This window comes from Prionailurus bengalensis, chromosome F2 (assembly GCF_016509475.1).
Source record: "Prionailurus bengalensis isolate Pbe53 chromosome F2, Fcat_Pben_1.1_paternal_pri, whole genome shotgun sequence".
In the NCBI taxonomy this organism is placed as follows: domain Eukaryota; kingdom Metazoa; phylum Chordata; class Mammalia; order Carnivora; family Felidae; genus Prionailurus; species Prionailurus bengalensis.
The window spans coordinates 28,492,756-28,516,496 of NC_057353.1; the positions used below are offsets into that span (position 1 = coordinate 28,492,756).

The 23,741-nt window shown below is 42.9% G+C and overlaps 1 protein-coding gene across 1 annotated transcript in view; it reads right to left on the bottom strand.

Annotated features, from left to right (window-relative positions):
* MRPS28 (mitochondrial ribosomal protein S28) overlaps positions 1-23,741 on the bottom strand; it is a 209,580-nt gene that overhangs the window by 2,798 nt on the left and 183,041 nt on the right. The window contains exon 3 of the transcript XR_006300485.1: positions 638-919. The gene's annotated coding sequence lies outside the window, so the exon portion shown is untranslated. The remainder of the gene's footprint in view (positions 1-637; positions 920-23,741) is intronic.

A 23,741-nucleotide genomic window follows, 5' to 3' on the forward strand; every position in this document is an offset into this window, starting at 1 on the left:
ATTACTGATTCCTCCCTTTTCCCATTTTGCTATTTTCAAATCTGTTTTTTTTTCAGTGCTGGAGAATAAACAGTGTGCTTCACTTCTCATTCTCTTGTATTCATATTCCCCAAAACTATCAGTCCTACCTGGTTGGGATTTTTCCTGCCTTGAAGAGGTAATTCCAAGACATATTTTGCTTTTTAAGATGGGAGTAGCCTGGGTAAATAAGTGTCATTCACAAAATTCCACACATTTTGCAGAACTTAACAAACTTATTACACACACACACACACACACACACACACACACACACACATTTTTTCTTTTTCTGGTCAAGGTAGCAAATGGTAGAATGTTTTTAGGATTTGGCCTGAGATTCATGAGAGTCCCATGCATCGTGGCACCCGCCGCTTTTAGGCTGCTAGGACTCTGCATATTTACAAAGGCCCTCTGTGGCCATAGCCTGACTGACCCGATGGCCCTCCAGGATGTGCGGTGGCTGAAACAGATCCACTGGCAGTAACTTTGCTGCAGCCAATGGGTTAATCCTCCCTGAGCTGAAGCCTGACATGGTGTGAACCACGAGCTGCGCTCACAGCTGTTTTAGCATTTCATGAGCCTGACAAGAAGCATTTATGTCTGACCTAAAGCTCACCTGTTGCAACGTGACTCCACGTCATTCATTCACCCTGTCAGATGGTCAACAGATACTTTTCAAGCCCCTGCAGTGGGCTCACCGTTGCACGAGGCTCCCAGAAACCCAGGGTGCAGACGCTCAGAGCCCAGCCACGGAGACACCATGCTCATAAATCAGAAGGCCAGACTGTCACTTGGGTGATGAAGGCAATGGAACTCATTGTGCACAGGAAAGGGACAAAAAGGGTTGGCCTCAGGAGGTCTGTTTTGGCTCATGGTGACGCTGGTGATGACTTTGAAGCTGTGGAGATGGAGACGGAGAATAGTTAGCATCTTCCCCCAAGAGTAATTTTCCCTAAACCTCTCCTTTGAGTCTCCGGCCCATATTCTAAATTAATTTTTCTTTTTATATCCACCTTTTAGCCCTTTCATCAATCCCATTATTGAAGTCTGTTTATTCTCCATCTCTCCCTCTACAAGGTAAGAAGCTCTATGAAAGTAGGGACTTTATCTATTTTGTTCCCTGCACTGCAACATCTAGTACATTACCTGGCAGTTAATATTTGTTCAATAAATGTATGTAGTCCATTTTCCCTGGGCTTCATTAGGCTAAAGTGGGGGCTGGGACTAATGTTTAAAATGAGTTCGTAGGATAAAATAAAACAAAACAAAAACAACAAATAAAATAAAATAAAATAAAATAAGGGTTCCTATTACAAATTATGAAACAGACATCTCACTCCTACCCACCATCACAGTATCTCCATCCCTACCAGGTCTCTCCTGCTTCTTTCTGAGAGTTCCCAAAGATGTCTTTCGTATGCTCAGGAATTAGTTGCTGTAGGTGTGGCCACCACACTAGAAACCTCAACAAGCTGAATGGGTTCTGTGTTCTGTGACACCCTCCATGCACCAGAGCCATGGCTATGAGCCACAAAGAAGGGGGAGGAACACCTCCCACAGCAATATAGCTTCGTGCTATATATTTGGAGGATTTGTGATCAAAAGACTCCTTCCCACATTTACTTACAGTTCCTTATTTTCCCCTGGATTCACATACGAGTCCATGAACAGCTCATCTAAAGGCAAGGGGCAGTCTTCAGTATCCCTTCTCTCTGCAGAGCACTGAGACTGAACTTGTGAGCTCAACTCTTCTCTAGGGTAAGGGATTCCCATGAGGCTATTCAGTGCACCCTTACAAGAGGAACCGTTCGATTAGCCCATCAGCCATTACTAGGCACACCTAGACTCCAGTGACCATGTTCAACCTTGAACTTGAGAACCACCACTAAATCTTCTTTTAAATAGAAACTTGGGCTGGCATAGAAACTTATCATGAGCTTGACCAAGCCTGTGTATCTGCCATTCATATTTTACATAATATTCTGGAGCTTGTGTGTGGCCAGGAAGTTCATAGAATTAGATCACAAATCCAGATGACATAGCCAGTGGCTAAATCCTGTGGGAGGACACTTAGCTTTTCTCCAACCCGTGGACATTCTGCCAGTTGAGCTATCACAAAGGCAGCTTTGAGGGTGTGGAACTAACAGAAGATACCACCAATCCTACCAATACAGCTGCTGCGAACAGACCCAGTGTTACTCCTCAGGTCAGAATAGTTCACTCCACAATGTCTCAACAGCATGCCAGTCAATTTGCACAGGACGCTTACAATTAAACTTTAATGATCTACTACTGTGTGTTTTATCCACAAAAGAAATGCATATGTAACAAAGGCAAATCTCAGCTATTTTTTGATGGCTTATTCAACAATCAACCACTAGTTATTGACTGCCTACTGTGTGTTAGAGTGGCTTCTCATCATGGTCCTAAACAAAAGATAACAAGGTCACCATTGTTATCCATTGTCATCCAAATGTTACACCATTGTGTAGCTTACTCTACATAAGAGCATACCATAAGTAAGAAAACAGATAAATAGCAAGGTAATTTCAGATAATCATAAGTTCTACAAAAAAAAAGTAAACAGGGCAAGATGGCATAAAAGGTGCCTGGTCTTAGCTGCCCCAGATCATTTACACCCCCCATCTCCCTTGCATTCTCTAGTATATGTGCTGGGAAGATAAAATGCTTATGTTCCAGCATCCCTTACTGCTAGGGATAGTGTGACCCAAGGCCATGAGTCCAAGTTGAACACACTGAGGAGGCCCTCCCTGCCCAATAAAATGCAGAGCCACATAAGGAAAGACTTTGATGCTTTGAACTCTCCCTCCTTCTTGTTTGGGACCTAGACATAATGCCTAGAGGTACAGCAGCTGTCTTGTGACCTTGAAATGATAATCGCAAGGAATAAAGTCAAGATGTTAAAGATGGCAGAATAGAAAGTGAGGAAGAGTCTGAGTCCCTGATAGCATCATTGAACCTTGAACAACCTTGACCTAACTACCATGGATGTCTTAATACGTGAGACAGAGACTTATCAGTTTAGGCCTATACCAGGTTTATTCTTATTCATAGCCAAACACTTTCCTAATTGATAGATGGACATGAGGTTGTGGGTCGGAAGATATTCTAACCAAGGTGCTCATGGAAATCTTCTCTGAGAAGATGATATTGTAGTTGAGACCTGAATAAGAACGAGACAGTCATGTGGAGATCTGGGAGAAAGAAATCTAGGCAGAAAGAAGAGCAAGTGCAAATGCCCTGAGACAGAAATAAGTCTGCTGTGTTCAAGGACTAGGTTTCAGTGTGCCTGGAGCATCACAACAAAGGGGACGGTGGCCATACTGGAGGTCTTAGAGGCATGCAGGAGCTAGACCACGGAGACCCTCAGAAGTCATGTCAAAACTCTTTTAATTTCAAAGAGATTTGAGATAGATGGGTTTGAGATACACTTTGGAGGGAAAGCCTTCCACAAGACTTACTGCTGGATTCAAAGTAGGATAAGAGAAAATAAGGAATTAAGGACAACTCACAGATTTTTATCCTGAACAATGGATGGAGCCATTACTTATGTAGGAAAGAATGTGAAAGATCTAGGCAGGGAAAGGGAATTGGAGTGCATATGGAGGACTGTGTACATATTAAGTTAGAGATGTCCATCAGAATTGAATTGCAAGGAGCAATGTTGTATGGAAGCCAGATCCATGAATCTGAAACTCCAGGGAAAAGTCAAGTCTGGAGTCAGAAGTTTGGAACCACCTACATACAAATGGCATTTAATCATGGCTATGGACGCGCTTTCCTGGCCAGAGAATGCAGATAAAGAAGGAAGTTTCAGCCTGGGGTATGTCAACATTTAGATGCAGAATGGAGGTGAGCATGCCAGCAAAGGGGACCGAGAAGGAGCATTCAAGGGATTCAAACAAAAGCCAGGAAGCTCCGAGAAAAGGGTGTTTTAAGGAGAGTCATTAGCTCTGTTGAATGATGCTAAGAGGCTGGGAAAGTGAGACAAAGAGGCTGTTGGATTAGTTCATCGGATGTATTTGGTCATCTTGCTAAGAGCAGTTTCAGAAGACAGGAGAGGCTCCTGCCTGACTTGAGTGGCTTCAAGACAAAGTAGAGACCTCTCTTGAGTCCAGAGTAGCTCTGCTATGAAGGGGGGTGGAAAAAGGGGGCAGTGGATACAGGATGTTTGGGTAAATCGAGGATCTGGGAGGAGTTGTTGGTTACAAGACAAGTTCTGTTTGGACAGCAAGGTAAATGGAGTGAGGTGGCAGGGTGTGATATTTATCGAGCTCCTAAGACATACTAGGCACTTTACACATTCCAGTTCAATCCTCCCAAGGTGCCCACGAAGCTGCCATTTTTCGCCTTCTTTAAGGACATGAGGGAGGCACTATAGCACACCCATTAGTACTGCAGGTTTGAGTCCAACAGAACCTGAGCTCTGCTGTTTGTTAGCTGTGTGGCCTTAACTAGTTACTAAACTCTCTATGCCCCAGTTTCCTCATCTGAAAAATGCAGATAAAAGCAGTACCTACCTCAAATGATTGGTGTGAGGAGGAAAATAAAATCATCCATGTAAACCAGGTCCACAAGCTTCACACATAGTAAGTGCTCAATAAATATTAGTTCTTCTCAGAGATGGGAAAAGAGAGCCTCTGAGGTTAACTGTCTTCATTTATTGAACAAATATATTAAGCTTCTACTTTTTGTTAAGCACCATGTGAGGCCAGGGAGTATAGCCATGGACAAGATATGAAGTGTCCCTGTCTTCATAGAGCTTAGAGTCGATGATGATAATCATAAGACTAATAAAACCAACAACAGCCAACATGTATTTACTGCGTGCCAGGCCGCAGAGTTTTCACAGTAGTGAGTAACAAAAGCAGAATCTGTCTTTCTCCAATTTGTCGTTCTATTATGTCATCCTTCCCAGGGGTATCATTTTACCAGGAGAAAGAAACCCAACTCCAGTGACATAATCCTGGGGCGTGAGGACATGTTATTGAAAGGAAAACATTAGAGGTGATGACTAACCTTCCTTGCTTTCTCCACCATTTCCCCAAGATGCTATCAGAAACAGGTCGTGAGGATTGTTTTTCTCTGCATCCTGCCACACGTCCCCTTCCCTGGTTTCTTCCCAAGTTGTTTAACCAATGACACAAATGCGACAGGCCCCATGTCGCCTTTGGGTGAATCAAAGATAAGTGTTATGGGGTGAATTGTGGCCCCTTCAAAATTCATATGGTTGAAGTCCTAACTCCCAGGATCTCAGAAAGTGACTGCATTTGGAGGGAGGGCCTTTAATCAGGTAATTAAGTTAAAATGAAGTCATTAGGATGGCCCTACTCCAATATGTCTGGTGTCCTTATAAGATGAGGAATTAGGGGCGCCTGGGTGGCTCAGTCGGTTAAGCGTCCAACCTCATCTCAGATCGTGATCTTACGGTTCGTGGGTTGAAGCCCCGTGTCAGGCTCTGTGCCGACATCTCGGAGCCTGGAGCCTGCTTCGGATTCTGTGTCTCCCTCTCTCTCTGCTCCTCCCCCACTGGTGCTCTCTCTCTCTCTCAAAAATAAATGAACATTAAAAAATAATTTTAAAAAATAAGAAGAGGAGATTAGGACACAGACAGGTACAGAGAGAAGACCATGTGAAGACACAGAGAAGGTGGCCATCTGCAAGCCAAGGAGAGAGGCCTCAGAGAAAAACCAGCCCTGCCAGCAGCTTGCTCTCAGACTTCTGGCCTCCAGAACGGTGAGAAAATAAATTTCTGTTGTCCAAGCCACCCAGTCTGCGGTATTTGTTATAGCAGCCCTCGCACACTAATACAGTAAGTAAAACACGCCACTGGGAGAGAGGGCAGAAGGGTCGGTGGGGGAACAGTGCAGGGCAGTGGGAGGCAAAGCCAAAGACCAGGGAACTGAGTACTTAGAGGAGAAACTGAGGCATTGAGCAAGGGCTGCGGGCTAGGGAAGTGAGGACAGGAAGGAAGGAAGTGATGGCGTAATAAAAACAGGAGAGTTTCTAAGACTAAAAAATATCCCATTTCAATATCCCCTGTTAATTCCTCACTAGATATTTCTCTTGCACTGTTTCACATAGATATTTAAAGTGAGACTTATAGGCAAATGAAGCACAGGCAGGAATTTGATCTGTTGCAGTGCTTAAATAGATCATGCTGAGAATACATGGCAGGCGCCAATGGTACAGGTGTGAAGGGGGTGCACTGCTCCTCACAGACATCAGAACTCATACGGTCAAGACAGTCTTCCTGGAAGGCCGGGTTTATCGCTGGGTGCCGCGGTTACCCACGGTATTTGTCACCTTCTCTCTGTACTTTCCGACCTCCTCAGCTGTACCACGTCATCGTGCTTTCTCTGTAGGTTTGATCTCGGTGGGTTTCATGTTTTTAGAAATAATCAAAAATCTTTTAAGCATTGCTTGGTTGATGAGGTCATTGACCAAACCGAGAATTGTACTTTTGGTCAAAAACAAAATGACATTAAAAAAAAAAAAAAATGAGACTCGTTGGAGAGTACTCACCGACTACTTGAGGACAAATACAGGGGGAATTCTGAAACTGTCCTGAGCAGGACAATGTAAACAGGAGTGTGTTCTCCCAGGATGAATATAGGGAAAGACAACAATCCTTCAAACAAATTAACTGGTGTATTTGTTTAAAATCTCATCTCCTTTCTTCAACGTGACGCCTGACATGTTGCATTGACAACCTCACGTATTACACTGGAGAATCCCATGCCTAAGCTAACAGACACAATGTACAAATGTGCTAACGGTAACACACAAATAAGAATATGTACCAGATGTCAACAGTAAATGGAAACCTGATCTCAATTTAATAAATATTCTTCATAGAAAAATATATCTGACCAAGAAAAAAAAAATCTTTAAAATTCCATCTTTAATATTGGGTTAGAGGAGAAATAAAATGTTCTTTCTTATATTCAATACATTTTCATTCAAGATACTGTTTTGCTAAATTGCTCAAAGTATAGGAGAGAGGATAGTAAATGCTTGTAGGGAATAAGTCTAAGGTAAATTTACAAAAAAAAAAAAAAAAAAAAAAAAAAGAGCATTTCTCCTCTCAAAAGAAGCTCCTTCTTAAAAGTTAGAGAGGGAGGGAGCCAAACCATAAGAGACTCTTAAAAACTGAGAATAAACTGAGGGTTGATGGGGGGTGGGAGGGTGGGGAAAGTGGGTAATGGGCATTGAGGAGGGTACCTGTTGGGATGAGCACTGGGTGTTGTATGGAAACCAATTTGACAATAAATTTCATATTTAAAAAAAATAAATAAAACTGTAATGAAAAAAAAAAAAAAAAAGCAGCTCCTTCTTATCACAGTATCAAGTCCTGATCAAGGAGTCAGAAATTTTGACTAATCCAGAATTTTGGTCTCACCCTGTCACTAAGACACTGTGTATTCCTAGGCAGGTCCCTTAAAGACCCTCTTCAGCTCTCACAACCTCAAGATTAGAAAAAGAGTCACACAGTCTACCAAGTGAGTCAGCCAGGTGCCCCTCCCTACCTCTCTCTTATCTGGGCTACAAAACTCCCTTTTCTAGGCTACAGGAAGAAATGAGCACCTTTAGTCCCTAATCACATGAAAGCATGTCATTTCTTTCTACATAAAGAAATACCATAAAAGTTATACACCTTAGTTAACCTTCACATGTTAAATCATGAGAAATGATAATAAATTTGGTTCACTGTTATAAAATAAACTCCCTTCCTAGCCCTTTTGTCTGTTTGCTCAATTCAAAACTTGAACAGTATGATCAGTTTATATTTCTGGCATTCACATAAAATCAGTACTTCATAAATATGAATCATGCTATTAACTGCATGTATGCTGATGTTGTCTAATTACTATCGTTTGCATACCACACAGCTCTTAAATAAGTCAAAAGACTAAAAGGAAGTTTGGAAAGTGCACTGCATATTTCGGTCTGCAAGTCCACACATTACAACCTGATCTTTAAACATAAGTAACTTGATCTTGAACATATGTAGGAGAGACTTTCTACTTTCTAACCATTCCCACCCTAGTCAGCCTACAAACTCAAGGAGAAACTTATAAATAACCCCATGCAATAGGAAGAAGACTATGAATTTGTTTTATTTTAAGCAGAATGAAGATATTTTGAAAACATTTTTAAATTTAGAAGTCTTTTTTCACATGAACTGGATTAAATTTTTTTTTCTGTTCAAATGAGGGGAAACAATGGTGGTAAGTTTTCATTTAAATATAGAAAAGCAAAGGGGCGCCTGGGTGGCTCAGTCGGTTAAGTGTCCTGCTTCCGCTCAGGTCATGATCTCGCGGTTTGTGGGTACAAGCCCAACAATGGGCTCTGTGCGGACAGCTCGGAGCCTGGAGCCTGCTTCGGATTCTGTGTCTCCCTCTCTCTCCGCCCCTTCTCCGCGCATGCTCTGTCTCTGTCTGTCTGTCTCTCTCTCTCTCAAAAATAAACATTTAAAAAAATTAAATATGCAAAAGCAAATGGATCATGGAATGAAGATTATGACTTCTGTTTATATAATATTTGAGATAATAAATGATGTGAATCCTTGAGCATCAAAGCAATCAAAAACTACATTATGTTGCAAAGTAGCTTTGGTCAGTGTTTTTAATGCTTGGATTCTAAGAAGGGTTGGCTGTGACAGTGGCCATCCACTACATAAAACTCTAAAATAACAGCAATCATATAATAGACCTGGCAGGGGCAAAGCCATTAAGAAATATGCTTGTAGGGGGGCCTGGGTGGCTCGGTCAGTTAAGCATCCAACTCTTGATTTTGGCTCAGGTCATGATCTCACGCTTCGTGAGATGGAGCCCCGCATCAGGTTCTGCGCTGACAGCACGGAACCTGCTTGGAATTCTTTCTCTCCCTCTCTCTCTGCTCTTTCCCCGTTTGCACACACATGCTCTCTCTCTCTCTCTCTCTCTGTCTCTCTCTCTGTCTCTGTCTCTCTCTCTCAAAGTAAATAAATAAAAACAAAAAGAAATATGCTTGTAGAAGTTATCAACAGAAACTATCTCCTTAAATGATATCCAGCTTTAACCATAGCAGTTTCTTCTGGAGGCAGAAGTCTTATTTTCTTCTTTCACAATAATTTATTCTAAACCAAGAAGCCATTTGAGAATAGAAAAACACCCCAAGAATGTTTATTGTTCTACTCAGACGGAGAATCCTCAGTGAGGAAAACAACAAGAGTTAACAGTATACTCATTTTTAATACTTCTCGGGTAAACTTCTCTGGCTATTCTGACTTCCCAGTATTTCCTCCAAGCACATGTTGGTGGGTCCACAGCAGTTCTCAAAGTGCAATTTCCTGGACCAGGAACATCAGCATCATCACTAGGGAACTTACTAGAAATACAACTTGCCACATCTCACCCAGCCCTACTAAATTAGAAATGCTGGTGAGGTGCCCAAGGACATTTTTTTTTTGACAAGTCCTCTGGATGCTTCTTTTTAAAAAAAAAATTTTTTTTTATTTATTTCATATTTTAGAGGAAAGAGAGAGACAGAGTATGAGCAGGGGAGGGCAGAGAGATGGAGACAGAATCTGAAGCAGGCTCCAGGCTCCATGCTGTCAGCACAGAACTTGACGCGAGGCTCGAACTCACAAACCATGAGATCATGATCCGAGCTGACATCGGATGCTTAACCGACTGAGCCACCCAAGTGCCCTGAGAAGTCCTCTGGATGCTTCTGATGCTCCCTGAAGTTTGAGAACCACTTGTCTCCAGCACATGGCTGGCCTGACGTTCACTCCATTCATTTTTCCTTCCTGCGAATGCCTTAAATCCCAATCCTCCTCAAGTCTGGCCCAGTTATTTCATCAAACTTTGACAACTTCCTTACTTGAAACAGCACCTAACATTTACATACCACAATTAAGTATCAACTGTATCTGAAGTGATTTGAGCCTGCTGTGTCTTATATTGTCCTCTACATTTTTTCTTACCTATGTCTGTTTTATCGTTTCAACTGAATTGAAAGCCTCTTGAAGGCAGGAACTATGTCTTATTTTACTTATTTTATTATTCTTCCCATAGCATCTGTCCGTGCTCATGGTCTTTTCTTCTTCCCGTCAACTCCCATGTATCCAAGTTCTACCTACGTTTCAAGTTTGAGCTCAAATGGCACTTTCAATGACCTGCCTTCTTCTCTGCATGTAAGTATTTTCCTTCCTTGGAAAAACCAAAACTTTATATCTTTTTTGTTTGCTGCCTCATATTACAGTCATTCGTTTGTGTCTTATCTCTCTCATCATTGAAGATGGAGATAATTATTCTAAACCACTGGGTTTTTTTAACCACTCTTTAAAAAAAAAGAAAGAAAGAAAGAAAGAAAGAAAGAAAGAAAGAAAATAATCTATCATGCCTCAGGGTAGGCATGTATAATTAGTTTATTTTCCCCCAATATTTATGACTCTGATTTTGGGTAATCCGACTATTTACATAGGAAGTAACTCTCACATTTCAGAGATACAGATACTGTATTTCTCCTAGGCACATTGTGGGTCTGGAAGGGGGTCTGTGCGCTGGAGACAATTGTTACAATTTGTGTGGTCTAATAAGTGGTCTCAGAAGATTAGACATGAAGTAATGGGAATCTGCAGGAAATCGAGCCATAAGGAAATCAGGGCGACTTGAAGCCACATTGCTAAGGAAGAAAAGAGCCTCACCCCAGGGTAAGGACCAGTAGCAGAAGGCTTAATTGTTACCATGTCATGGTGTGAACCCACTGTGTCGCTGCCTGAGCTAATGGGAACCTGATGCAGCCAGCTTCCTGAAACCCGCCAGTCCTGACTTCAAACACGGGCAGCCCATCCTGCAGGATCAGGCAGGCTGGAGTCACAGGTTTATTTCCTCTCCAACAAAAGAGTATCTCCCCGCCCCCATCCCCACTCCCCCATCAGCGAAAATGGGCTACAGCCGCCACCCTGGCTGGGTTTGGGGACCACCCCTCCTGGTTTCCCCATTTCACACTTAATTCTAACCTCTCCCCCTCCCTCCATGAACCTTCCAGACTCCTCTGAGTAGCAGACCCAGGAGCGAGAGAAAGTTCACAGGTCGTTTGCCAACAAATCCCACTTGGCCAACTGGGAGTGCATACCAGGTTTTCACACTCGTGTAGTGAGATCAGGTGTTGAGAATTCATCCTTGATGGGAACGGGCAGTGCCAGCAAAGAGAATCGGTGAGTCAGCTGAAAACTTCGGGGTCTGGCTCTCAGGTTCCTACCTGTGTTTTTCACTTGTTTTGCCACAGGTCTCTTAAGGAGAAAATGCCGAAGTAGCAGGCACAGAATCCTTCCGTTTATGTGACTGGAAAAGTGTTTACAGTCCTCGGTGTCTGGGGTCAGCCCAAAGCCCCAAGGCAGGCAAGTATTGTACCAGGGGCCGTTCTGGAACTTAAAGCTTCCCGGGCTCTTTCTCTGACTCCAATTCCCACAGGCAGCCTTGGTGTTTTGCCTTTGCCGAGATTTCTGCAGTTCCCTTTTTCACATCCCTTATCGACATGTAAACTCCACACTAGGGTGAAAAGGTAGGTGTTTAAGATAGACGGCAACAGCTGGGATTAACTGCCTCTTAAAATGCTGTCTTAATGAAATGCATCTCTTTATATTTGGGGTATTTGTAAGCACAGAATGAGAATGAAACCTGAGAAGATTATGTGATAACCAGACTATATCCTGTCAAGAGGGAGAGTGTTTCTCCAATAACACAAAGATGAGCTTCTAGATAGCCTACCAGATAGCCTCCTTCCGCCCAGCGTCTCCCATCGTAAATCTACATTCTTACCCCGTTTTTTTTTGTAGATTTTTGAGGCTAGAGCTCATTTCCCTGGAGAGACAGGCCTAAGGAAAGATCTGGAATGCCTCCAGTTAAAAAAAAAAAAAGCCACCATTCTGCTTAATCAACATTTGCTCCATCGGAATCAATATCCTGCAGAGGGTGTTTTTCATTGTTCTCCAGTCTGTTTGCAGGTGGCAGAGCAAAGATTCCGTACGTGATAAAGATTTGCTGAAAAGGAAAAGAAAATATTCCTCAGAATAGCAAACACGCCTCCCAAACGCTCCTTTTACCAGTGAGCTTCCTTTTACGAGATGCTCTGTCTGGCTTTGCACACTCAAGAAACTTCAGTAACCTGACAACACCTCTCTTCCCAGAGTTATCTCCTGTTTCTCACTGAAAGGGCTCAGCCCTTTCCCTTGCGTCTAAAAAGTTATTGGTCCTCTCTAAACCTTAATTTCTCTATCTTTGATCATAGTTCCCTACCCTGTAGTTTGTAGATGAAAAATAGTGTGTCTGAAATTACTAGCCCATGCTGGACAGTCAATAATAGACTCCCCTACTCTACTTAATTTATCCACGAATAGAGAGGAGGCAGATAGGTTTTAGAATCAGAACTGGGTTCAAATTCTGACCACTTTTCATGAAGTGTCTGTTGACGAATCCCTTAACCCGGAATCCTCCCTGAATTTCAGTCTCCTCATCTATAAAAAGAGGATAATGGTCTCTCTCCTCGTTTCAGAAAGAGCTGGTAAGAACCAAAGGGACAAATATAAATCTTTAATAGACAAGTATTGTAATTTGTATAGTTACAAACTGTAAAGCACATAAGTCTTGTGAATTATAGCCGTCAATATCTTCACGACTGAATAAAAATACCTTGAATGCTACTGACATCACAAATATACTTAAGAAAGCAAAGAAAAATATTGAGAAATTTTGAAAGCAATTATCTTGTTATCGTGTTCTAATTTTGACTGGTTTTATCAAAATTTTTACTCTCTTTGTGGAAGGCTTTTCTAGAGAAGTTGTGCCAACTGAGATCACCAGAACTCATGCTCTTGAGCTACAAGGAAGGGATCCAGAAAACGAAGGTCTCTTGAAGTTCAAAATATATGGATACCCAAATAATTTATGAAACTCCAGTTGACTAGAAGATTATTTGTGTTTGTGGCACTCATCTTTCTCTGTTTGGGCTCCCTCGGCTTCCTGAAAGAGATCAGGGCATTCTGGGGTCCAGTGTAGGTGGAACAGCTGGAGATCCTCCTAGCCTCCTGGTGTCACAGCTTATCAGTGTTGATGGACAGAACACATAAGGCCCTGCCTGCCTTGCTGACCAAACAGAAACACACTCCTCTTTTTCTACTGGACTCTTTGCTTCTTGCAAAGGAAAGAGGAACTTCATTTATGACACTGAAATATGAAGCAATCAATGCATTCATGTCACCGGGCAATTTCCACCTCGGATGTCACTAACGTAATTCTATGACTTAACCCATTTCTTTGGAGCTGCAAAGTCTAACCCAGCCAACTTTTGATCATCTTCAAAAGAAACAGCGTAGACTTGATGAAAATCATACGCACATGAGACCCTCCTTTTGATTCCACAGGAAGAGAAGTGTGAACAGTCTATGAATTGAAGAATACACATATTAGATAAAACAAATACATATGATATAAATGGCATACGCCCCCCCCCCCACACACACACACATACAATCCATGATTGGTAATTTTAAAAGAAGTTAATCTCTGTAAATTTTGACTTGGGGCTGAATAGTTCAGATTTCCAAATATATATAAGATATGTAAGGTTTCAGTGGAATGCATTGCTTTTGTTAAGTTAATTTACATCTCAAATGAGAAAATATGCATAACCCTGAAGAAGTCTGAATGTACTTTCTCATGAGATCAATAAGTAAAAATCAATGAATTCATTTATTGTTCATCCCGTATTTAGTCAGTACTTACAGTATACCAAATGCTGTGCTCCTACTGAACATACATTGATGAGTCAAACAGACTTGGTCCCTACCCTCTGCATCGGCATTCTGATATTAAAACGGCATGTGCAGGGGCCCCTGGGTGGCGCAGTCGGTTAAGCGTCCGACTTCAGCCAGGTCACGATCTCGCGGTCTGTGAGTTCGAGCCCCACGTCAGGCTCTGGGCTGATGGCCTGGAGCCTGTTTCGGATTCTGTGTCTCCCTCTCTCTCTGCCCCTCCCCCGTTCATGCTCTGTCTCTCTCTGTCCCAAAAATAAATAAACGTTGAAAAAAAAAATTAAAAAAAAAAAAAACGGCATGTGCAGCTTCACTGCCGTTGGTCTAAGGAAGGAGAGTCTGGTAGAAGAAAACTATCTCCACACTTATGGTAACCTCTACCTTACACTAGACCAAAAGGCAGGAGAGAGTCTACTTTGTCACTTGTCAAGGCAAATCTGAGGCTGTCAGAGCAGCAGCCTGGCATAACCATTAAGAGCACAGGCTCTGGAGTCAAACTGTCTGGGTTGAATACTGGCCTCTCCTCTCTAGTTGTATGCTCTTTGGCAAGATACTTGATCTCCCTGTAAATCTGTAAAAAAGGAGCCATATTAATACCCCCTTCCTAGGGCTATTATAATGATTAAGTCAAAACATATAAAGTGGTTAGAACAGTGCCTGGAAAAGAGCAGGTGCTCAATAAATGCTGGCAATTGTTTTTCATATCTGACCTCATCTCCCATCAGGGCTCCGCACACAGCCTGGGGTCCGGGCAGGGTTACCTCCACTCTTCACATCTGCCACAATTTCCCTGGCCTGCCCTCTCTCCACAGTCCCTCCGTCCTTGTACACATGGTGTTCCATCAGCCTGGAGAACCTTAGTGTGTCTTTTGTTCGCAGCAAACTTTTCATGTATCCTTCAAGGCTTGGTTCAAACTCACTTGCTCTGGAAAGATCTCCTTAACCCCCAACTGCCAGTGGTTGGGTGCCTCTCTGCCCTGCTTGGCTAACAGCTGTGCATAATTCCAATTCGCTAACACACACCGGATTTGGAGTGCGTACTTGTGTGTTCCATCCCACCAGATGGGGGCTGCTGTGAAGCCATAGAGAGACTCAATCAACCTTTGTTAAATGAACAAATAAATTAGTAAATTGACAGAGAGAGGAAGGAAGGAAGGAAGGAAGGAAGGAAGGAAGGAAGGAAGGGAGGGAGGGAGGAAGGGAGGGAGGGAGGAAGGGAGGGAGGGAGGGAGGAAGGGAGGAGGGAGGAAGGGAGGAAGAATGGAAGGAAGGAAGGACCCCTGGAACAACCTAATTGGGACATTGAATTGTAACTTGTGGGGCAGGCAGTGAGATAAGCTCCCTGAAGAGCTCTGAGCCTAATGATTATTGCCTCCTGCAGACTCTACAGTGCTCTGCTACTGGCCTGAAGACATTAAGGGCAACCAGAGATTGAGCTAAAAGCAGGGAGCAGCTAACTTTTTATATGACTTTACCCTCCACAAACTCTGACCACACCAGAGACCTATAAGCAGTCTTAACATAGCATCTGCACCAACCCTCTGTCTTTAAGCACATGAATGCCTGCATTTCTCAAGAGGGATGGTTACCCATAGCTTTTTTCACATCTGGAAAGTGCACAGTTCCCCTTGGTAGCACTTGCTTTGGGATACTTCTCAACAGAAATGACATTTCTAAAGCTGCAATTCAAGCCCATGATTGCTGTCCTCAAAATTAGTTCACTTTTCATTCTCTGGTTCACCAACAGCATGTCATTTCGATTAACTATTTGTACTCCCAACAAAGAAAGAAAGAAAGAAAGAAAGAAAGAAAGAAAGAAAGAAAGAAAGAAAGAAAGAAGCTTTCCACTACCAAAGACCCCAGGCACGTCAACTCTTTCCAAACACTCACACGCCAAGAAGGGAGAGGGAAAATATTATGTTTGAATATCATGTGGACTAGAGTGCTGTAATGAACCAAAAATCACTGAGAACTCGTTCACTGAGATCTCTGAAAAGGGCAGGTATTGTGTTCATTGGCATAGAAATTTCAACTAGCAAGAGCTTTTAATTTCCCCAATCTGAATAGAAACAATTAAATGTTAGAAAAACAAAGTATAGTTTTTCAAGTTTCAAAACAGAGATCTCCATATCCTCTTATTTTCTCTCTCACCTTTCTTAGTCTCCCTCATGTGAACTCACTTTGGGCATGTAATGAGCTATACCCATATCTTGATGTCTGGTGCCCAAGGTGATGGGCTTCCATTTTAAGGTAAAAGACTTTCTGATCACTGTCCTTAAAGAAGGTTCATTCTGGTACTCGCTTATTCATTCAGTAATTATGACTGGCCTAGGTCAGATGTTCTCCTAAGAAAAGGGGATAAGATACTAAACACAATCTGCCCTCTGCCCTGGGAAAGTTTTGACTAGTTTGTAATTTCCTGGTGGGAGACGATTTGCATGTGTGTACCTAACTTTAAATGAAAAAAGCATTTTGAAATTTTTCCACAGGAATTGAAAAAATTTTTGTAAGTAGGCTTCACACCCAGCGCTGAGCCCAACGCAGGGCTTGAACTCATAACCCTGAGATCAAGGCCTGAGCTGAGATCAAGAGTCAGAAGCTCAACCAACTGAGCCACCCGGGAAGCCCAAGAATTGAATTTTTTATAAAATTTAATTTGTTTTCATTATTGAATAACTTTTTTTAATAAAATTTAATTTTTGACGATACGAGATCCTTGCATCCTCTGACATTATATCTAGAATACAGTAGGTACTCTGCAAACATTCTTTTTACCCCCACCATTGAAAGTCAAGTCACGTTTAAGATGAAATCGGGGTCTTGATACTTCTGGCAAAGCATCAAATCTTACTGCACTGAGAAGCTGTCTAGTAGAGAATATAAAATCATGGTCTTTGGAGATGGCCTCATCTGGCTTTCAAAGCTGGTTCTCTCTGCCACTCTGTAAAGCAGTAGTGATGGAAAAGAAAGTTGCCTTAAGCATTCTAAGCCTTAAGTTCCTCATCTGAAAAATGGGAGAAATAGTACATATTTCATTGAGATGTAAGTTTACTTGAGATAATGTATGTAAAGCTTTTTTTTCATAAAAGTCTGGCATCAATAGGAGCTATTATTTAATGTAAATAATCACCATCCCCAATATATTTGCTTTGGGGGAAGAGCATATATATATATATATATATATATATATAGCGGGGGGGGGGGGGGTGGATTCTCTTAAGGCAAAGCATGCCTATAATTTGCAACGAAAATCAAATCCAGAGTGGAGGACTGCGGAATTCTGGCAACCTGGTTATTTTTCAAGATGTATTATGACAACCACGTCTCCCCCCAGGAGTCTTCCCCTGCCCTATAGAAAGGAGTCTACACCACCACAGGCCAGTGCACACTCTTCCCAAGTGGTAGATGCAAATCTTGCTCTACTTTATCTAACTTCCTTATCCAAGAGGTTAATCAGGTCTGCCCTAGACTGTACGCTCTTTAAGGTTCTCATTTATGCTTTCTCTCTTAGTTAATATGTCCTCCTAGAACACTGCCTTGGGAGCATAACTTCTGGAAGCCCAGTATCAACTGGCTGGACCCACCCCAGGAAGAGCCATACTCCACTCCCAGGTAGTCAGGTGAAGCGCACTGTGTGGGCACACCCACCTGCTTCTGTGTGTCCTCTCCCCATTACTATTTCCATTCAGTTGCATGAATCAAACACCCAGGTTGCACTACAGCACAGTAGACAGAAGACAATGCATTTGACTTTGCAGGGCCTGTGGGGTTGAGGGAAGCCAAGCACCTCCCCCCACCCCCTAGCTGCCTGTAAAGTCACCTTTGGAAAATCTTTAAAACAGTACTTCTTAAATCTTGGGGAGTCTTGGACTCTTAAAAAGCTGTTGAATATATAAGAGCTCTCTTCCTGGGGCTGTGGAAAATATATAACATTTTTACATATACATTTTTAACATAATTTCAGATGATTCACAAAGTCCCTGCAGTCCTTCCATGTGCCCTTTGGGGTATCCCACCTAATCTAGGAGAATCCAAAATAGCACCTGAGTTCTCAGGATTCTAATTGTCTCTTTTTTGTGAATCCCGAGAAAGCCACCAAAGTGGTGAGCCCCTAAGAATTCAAACATTGAGTGGGAATCCTGCTCAGTAGACTGTCTCTGTTCTGGGTGTCTCTCTCTTTTACCGAGGGGTGATAATTCATCCTACTGGGGACATCCTGGCTGGTTTCCTCAGGCCCAGACATTGTGCAAACTCCAGAAGCTTCTGGGTCCAAGAAAAGGCGCATTATGCAGAAAGCACACGGCATCGGAATAAACACAGATCTTTAGTGAACAGTGGTTTGAGGTCATTTTCTCATCAGCCACAGTAGGCTCAAAATTGATGTGCAAACCACAAGATTAGGGAGCGCTGGGCAGCCTCGGGGTTGTTTTCTGTCTGGTTCAAGGGAAGCGGCTGTAGGAATTTCTGCCTCCAGCCTCTTGTTGAGTGACAGGAAAAGAAAAAAGGATCATTTGAAGGCTCCTCGATTCAAACGGAGCATACAGAATGCCAGGCCCTTGCTGCCCCGGAGAAAGCCACTCTGGTGCCAGCTTAGGAGCAAATGTGTTCCCACTGTCTCCTGGAAAGGCTTTCCCCACCCCTGCTGAGGGAGTGGATTTCAAAGCAGCTGACTTCTTGCCCTTTTTAACAGGACTGCAAGTGTTCCCGTTTTAATTCTAAAACTTTCCTCCAAGTTTCCACTCCTCCAATGCGCCCGCCCCCCCCCACCACCCCAAGAAAAGCTGGTATTCTGGGTCACTGAAATGGCTTCAGGTTATTAAACAGAGAAAGGAGATGAGAGGAACAGTTCCTAACAGCAAACACAGTATCGAAAGCTCACGTTGCATGTTAATGAAATGCTGTAAAACATCAAACCCTAAAGGTAACAGGGAAAGCCACCAAAATCCCTTCTGGAGTTTGCCTCTGCAGCTGTGAATCTAAAAATTCCAAGCCTTTCCCATACTGTTATTCACAATCATGCTTTCCCTCCTTTAAAGATACACACAGACGCACTCCCAAGCCAGGGTGTATTTTCAATGCTGACCGCCCGTCCCATCTCTCCCTGACCCCATGGAGCCTTTCAGTCTAAAACCCCAGAGTCTGCGGAGCCTGGCCCACACGCTGGGGAGAGGTATCCAGTAATTAAGTTGGCTGTTAGCCTCTGTGAGCTGACTTCGGTATTTCATCGCAGCTGCCTGCCTCCGTCTCCCTAGCCGCCCTCCCACATCTTCCTACGAGACCGGCTGTGTGTGTGAAGGAGGTGCTGTTTCCCACAGCTCTGATCTAATTCAGCTGAAATTCAATCTCCGTGTGACCGACCTCAGCCAGCGCTCTCCCACCCGCCGCTAGGCTCCCCTCTCCGGGCTGGGTGTGCGGCCCATTTACACCCTAGTCCCGCCGCCTCCCCTCCACCGGCCCCTGGGTATAAACTTACGGTGTCAGTGGGCCAGCCTTGGGGACTTGCCTGCTGCCCGGAAGCTCACCCCTCGTCCCCTGTGCTCTGAGGGGAGACACCCTATACCTGCCACTCAGCGGCTTGAATGGGGCTTGTGAGTTCTCGCTGGAGAAAAGGCAGCTGAGCCAGATGAGGCTGAGAACCCGAAACAGATGTAAAAGACATCAGGCTGAGTTTTCCGTGGATCTTCAATGCCCAGAAAGATTTAGGAGCCCTTTTAACCCTCTTTTAACATAGGCTGAACTGGGCTTGTTTTATAGCAAGGAAACAAGCTTGGCAGTCATCCAGAAAATCACCGGAGCCACAGGGCCAAGCCCTGGGGTCTGCAGACCCTTGGCTTCCTTTCTTTCTCCTCCCTCCCTTTAGCTTGATCCTTAGCCTCTGCATTTCATGGGGACATTCCACCACAAGTTCTTTATAACTTTCTATCCCCAGGTAGCCCAAAGCTACCAGTGACTCTGACCCTAAATGGTGTTCAGTTTTGGTGTGCATCTATACTGAAGAAGGAAATTGTAAATATCTTTTAGAAAGGAGATTGCAAGGGGCCAGCACTGGCCAGTGATGCAGTGGCCCTGGCATTTTTTTCCCCCCTTAATTGTCAAGTAATCACATCATACTGCATCAGGCGCACTTTCTTTTGATGGAGAACGCTTTGAACTTTGCTTTGCACTTCCTGCAAGAAGACGATTTCTACCTCAGGGCAGGGAGGCACAGGAAGGCAGAAGTTTGCGGGCACTTTTTACAAGCCTTATGAAGCTAAAGGGAAGGGGCTTAGAAAGGCGTTGTAATTAGGAATGATGTGTCAAGGCAAGCAAGCACCTCCTGAACCTGACCCTGCTCGTCCCTTCATGGGCTGCCTCAGGAACCTGGGAAACTCAGCGCAGGTTTAGCACTGGGCAACCAAGCCATTTATTTCCCAGTGCAGAGAAGCCCAGTGACCTTTCAATCTTGCATTCATTTTACTGCACACAGTGGAAAAGTGATGGGCAGTCACACCTTTATTTTACTATTACTATTTTTTTATTTTTATTTAAAAAAAAATTTTTTTTAACGTTTATTTATTTTTGAGACAGAGAGAGACAGAGCATGAACGGGGGAGGGGCAGAGAGAGAGGGAGACACAGAATCGGAAGCAGGCTCCAGGCTCTGGGCCATTAGCTCAGAGCCCGACGCGGGGCTCGAACTCACAGACCGTGAGATCGTGACCTGAGCGGAAGTCGGACGCTTAACCGACTGAGCCACCCAGGCACCCCTACTATTTTTTTAAAAAGCGATACAATTTACATGAAAAGATTTATTTTGGGAGATAGCATACCAGATTGCTTATCTTGATTTAGAGATAAGAACAGGCAGGTGGGGCTGGAAAGTGTTTCCCTCACCTCCTCCAGACTCCCAGAGTCAGGGTCACGCTATCCTGGACCATCAAACCTTAATGTCCAATATGGGAAGAGAAACGCTCTATTTAAATTCAGTCTTTCAGAGCGAGTTTAGAGATTCCGGTGTCTCTATTTCTCTCCAATCCCTTTTTTGGAAAAGTAGGTAGAGATGACCAAAGTAAGAGAAGTCTTGAGCACTAAAAGCAATTTTTTTTTTAAACTTATTCTGCTCACAGGCTGTATCATGAAGGGAAGGGTCATAGAATAAAGAAACATGGAGTTTGGGGGAGGAGGTTCACCCCTGCATGGGGAAGGGGAAGATTCCTACAGCCCAGCTCAGAAATAATAGTCTCCCTGAGTCCTGAGAAAACTGCCCAAAATGTTAACACATCAATCTTAAGGAAACAAGCCTGGCTTTTACCGACTTAATTTCATATAATTATTTCAGAGTTTGAGTCTTTACAAGAAAGAGGGAGTGGAGGAGAAAGATCGGAAAATTGAAGGGGATGAGCAGAAGAGGAATGAGATTTTCTTTGTTTTGAAGATTCCTGTTCCATCCCCCCCCAACCCACCCCTACCCCATGTCCAGGGCTCGGTCTGTGCTTTCATCTTTTGGGAGCAAATGCACAGCACACCCAACAGCATGTGGAGTAGCTTGGAAGGTACTGGTTTCATGTCAGGTCTGTTTTTAAGGGGCACTTTGATAAAGCTTTCTCTTGTGTCTCAGGTCCTAGAAACCAAACGTGCAGTGAAATACGGCTAGAAGACCTGTCCGCCACTCCTGACTCCTGGCCACCAAGTTATAGTGTAGTTTGTCCAAGTCACTAAGTCATAGGAGCCCAATTGCACCTCTAGAATGGAGGTAATAACACAGTCACACCTCCCAGATACTGCAGGTTCGGTTCCAGACCACTTCAATAAAGCAAATATCATAATGAAGTGCATCAAATGAATGTTTTGGTTTCCCAGTGCGTGTAAAAGCTATGTTTACACTATACCATAGTCTATTAAGTGTGCAAGAGCGTTCCACCTAAAACAATAATGTATAATATATCTTAACTTAAAAATACTTATGCCACAAAAATGCTAACCATCATCTGCGTTTTCAGTGAGTCATAATTACGGATCACAGAGCTCCATAACAAATATAATAATAATGAAAGAGTTTGAAATATTGCAAGAATTACCAAAACGTGACACAGAGACATGAAGTGAAAAATGCTGTTGGGAGAATGGCACCAATAGGCTTGTCTGACGCAGGGTTGCCACAAAACTTCAGTTTGTAAGAAAACAAAACAAAACAAAACAAAAAAAACAAACCCACACTATCTGTGAAGCACAATAAAGTGAAGCATAATAAAATGAGGTATGCCTGTACCTCCCCTGTCCATTTCAGAGGGTTATATTTAGGAAAATACTTTGAAAGGCTGAAAATGCTGCTATGAAAATGCAAGATATTATTCTTACAATAATAAAGTTTAACTATGATCAGTACTCCACAAGTATTTCAATAAGTTTAACTATTACTAATATTCACATAAGAGTCAGAACCATCGAATTTGGTAAGTAAACACAAAACTTAGCCATCATCTAGTTGATTTAAAATGCAAATTACAAAGCCCCACCCTCCAGAAACTCTGATTCACGAGGTGTAGAGTGTAGCCAGGAATCTGCATTTTAAATAAGCACCTTGGCAGAGAGGAAGCAACCCAACGTAGCAAAGCACTTCATTTTGCAAAATGGGGACATTTCTCATCTCCCCGCTCTCTGACCATGCCTATGCTCCCACTGAGCCTGGATGTGAGAAGACAGCACGTGACTCTCACGTCCCTTCATTAATAGTTCAGAACCTAGGCCAGGAAGGACTGGAAAGAAACAAAGCAGATTGGGGGATTATGTAGATGGGTTTGGTTTCCCTTTAATGATGAGAAAAATGCACGTCTGCTCTGAGCAGATGATAAACTGATCTAGAAAACGTTGCACAAGTGTTCTTTGCTAAGCTGCAGGGTTCAAAGTCAACAATATAAAATAAAATATGCCTCCGTTTAGTTGAAAAGGACTTACGTTCAAGGCATTGCACAATGGGGCTGGTATGGGTTACTCTGTCAAACGGCCCAGTTCACTTAGTTGGCTTTCCACAGCACTTTGACAAAAGAGGACAATGAGAGAGAGGGATTTCGCTCTTGTGGTTGCACTTTGTTTTTGCACCTGTGGTTTGTGTGTGTGTATGTGTGTGTGCTTTAATGACAATAGCTTGAGAACATCATGATAACATTTTTAAAGATAGTCAGTGAAACAGTTTGCATGTGAAGTTGGGATAATGAAATGAAAGGCCTCTCAGAAAAAGAATCATTTCTTAGTAACCATTGCCTGTTCTGGAATAAAGTAAAAACAAAGAATGTAACCTAGAAAGAAGTTTCTAGAGATGGCTCCTAGAAATCTAACGGTAACTCTTCACCAATGTCAAACTCATTTGTCTTGCAACTTTCCATTTCTAAAATCAGCCAAAAAAAAAAATTAACTGAAGATGGCCTCTGGGAAACGAACAAAAAAGAAATCACAATCTACTCGGTTTAGTCATAGACAATTCTCAGGTCTGTCTTCATCACCCTTTATACACACAAGGGCACATGTGCATATGTGTGTGCATATTGGTTTTCTACGCTCACAGTAAACACTGAGAATTAGAAAACCAGGGTAGAAGGATTTTCGAAGATAGATATACTGATAACTGGAAGTGGTAGGTAGGGGTCTGATAAAGAGGAGGAAGACAGTCTCTTTCAAAGTTTACAAAATACCTTCAGGATCACAGAAATCTAGGACCCTTTGTCCCCCTCAAAAGACCCTCAGGGCTCCGGTGTGCTGCAGCAGAGTAGAAAACCTTTGTTCATGGTAGTGACCCGAACACCTCAAGAAAAAGTTAAATTATGTTCTATGTTCTCTGTTTAAGAAGATACTAAACAATGTATTTTGGAAAGATTTCCATTAAAATGGTTAAAATGAAAGAAGTTTCCATACTGAAAGTG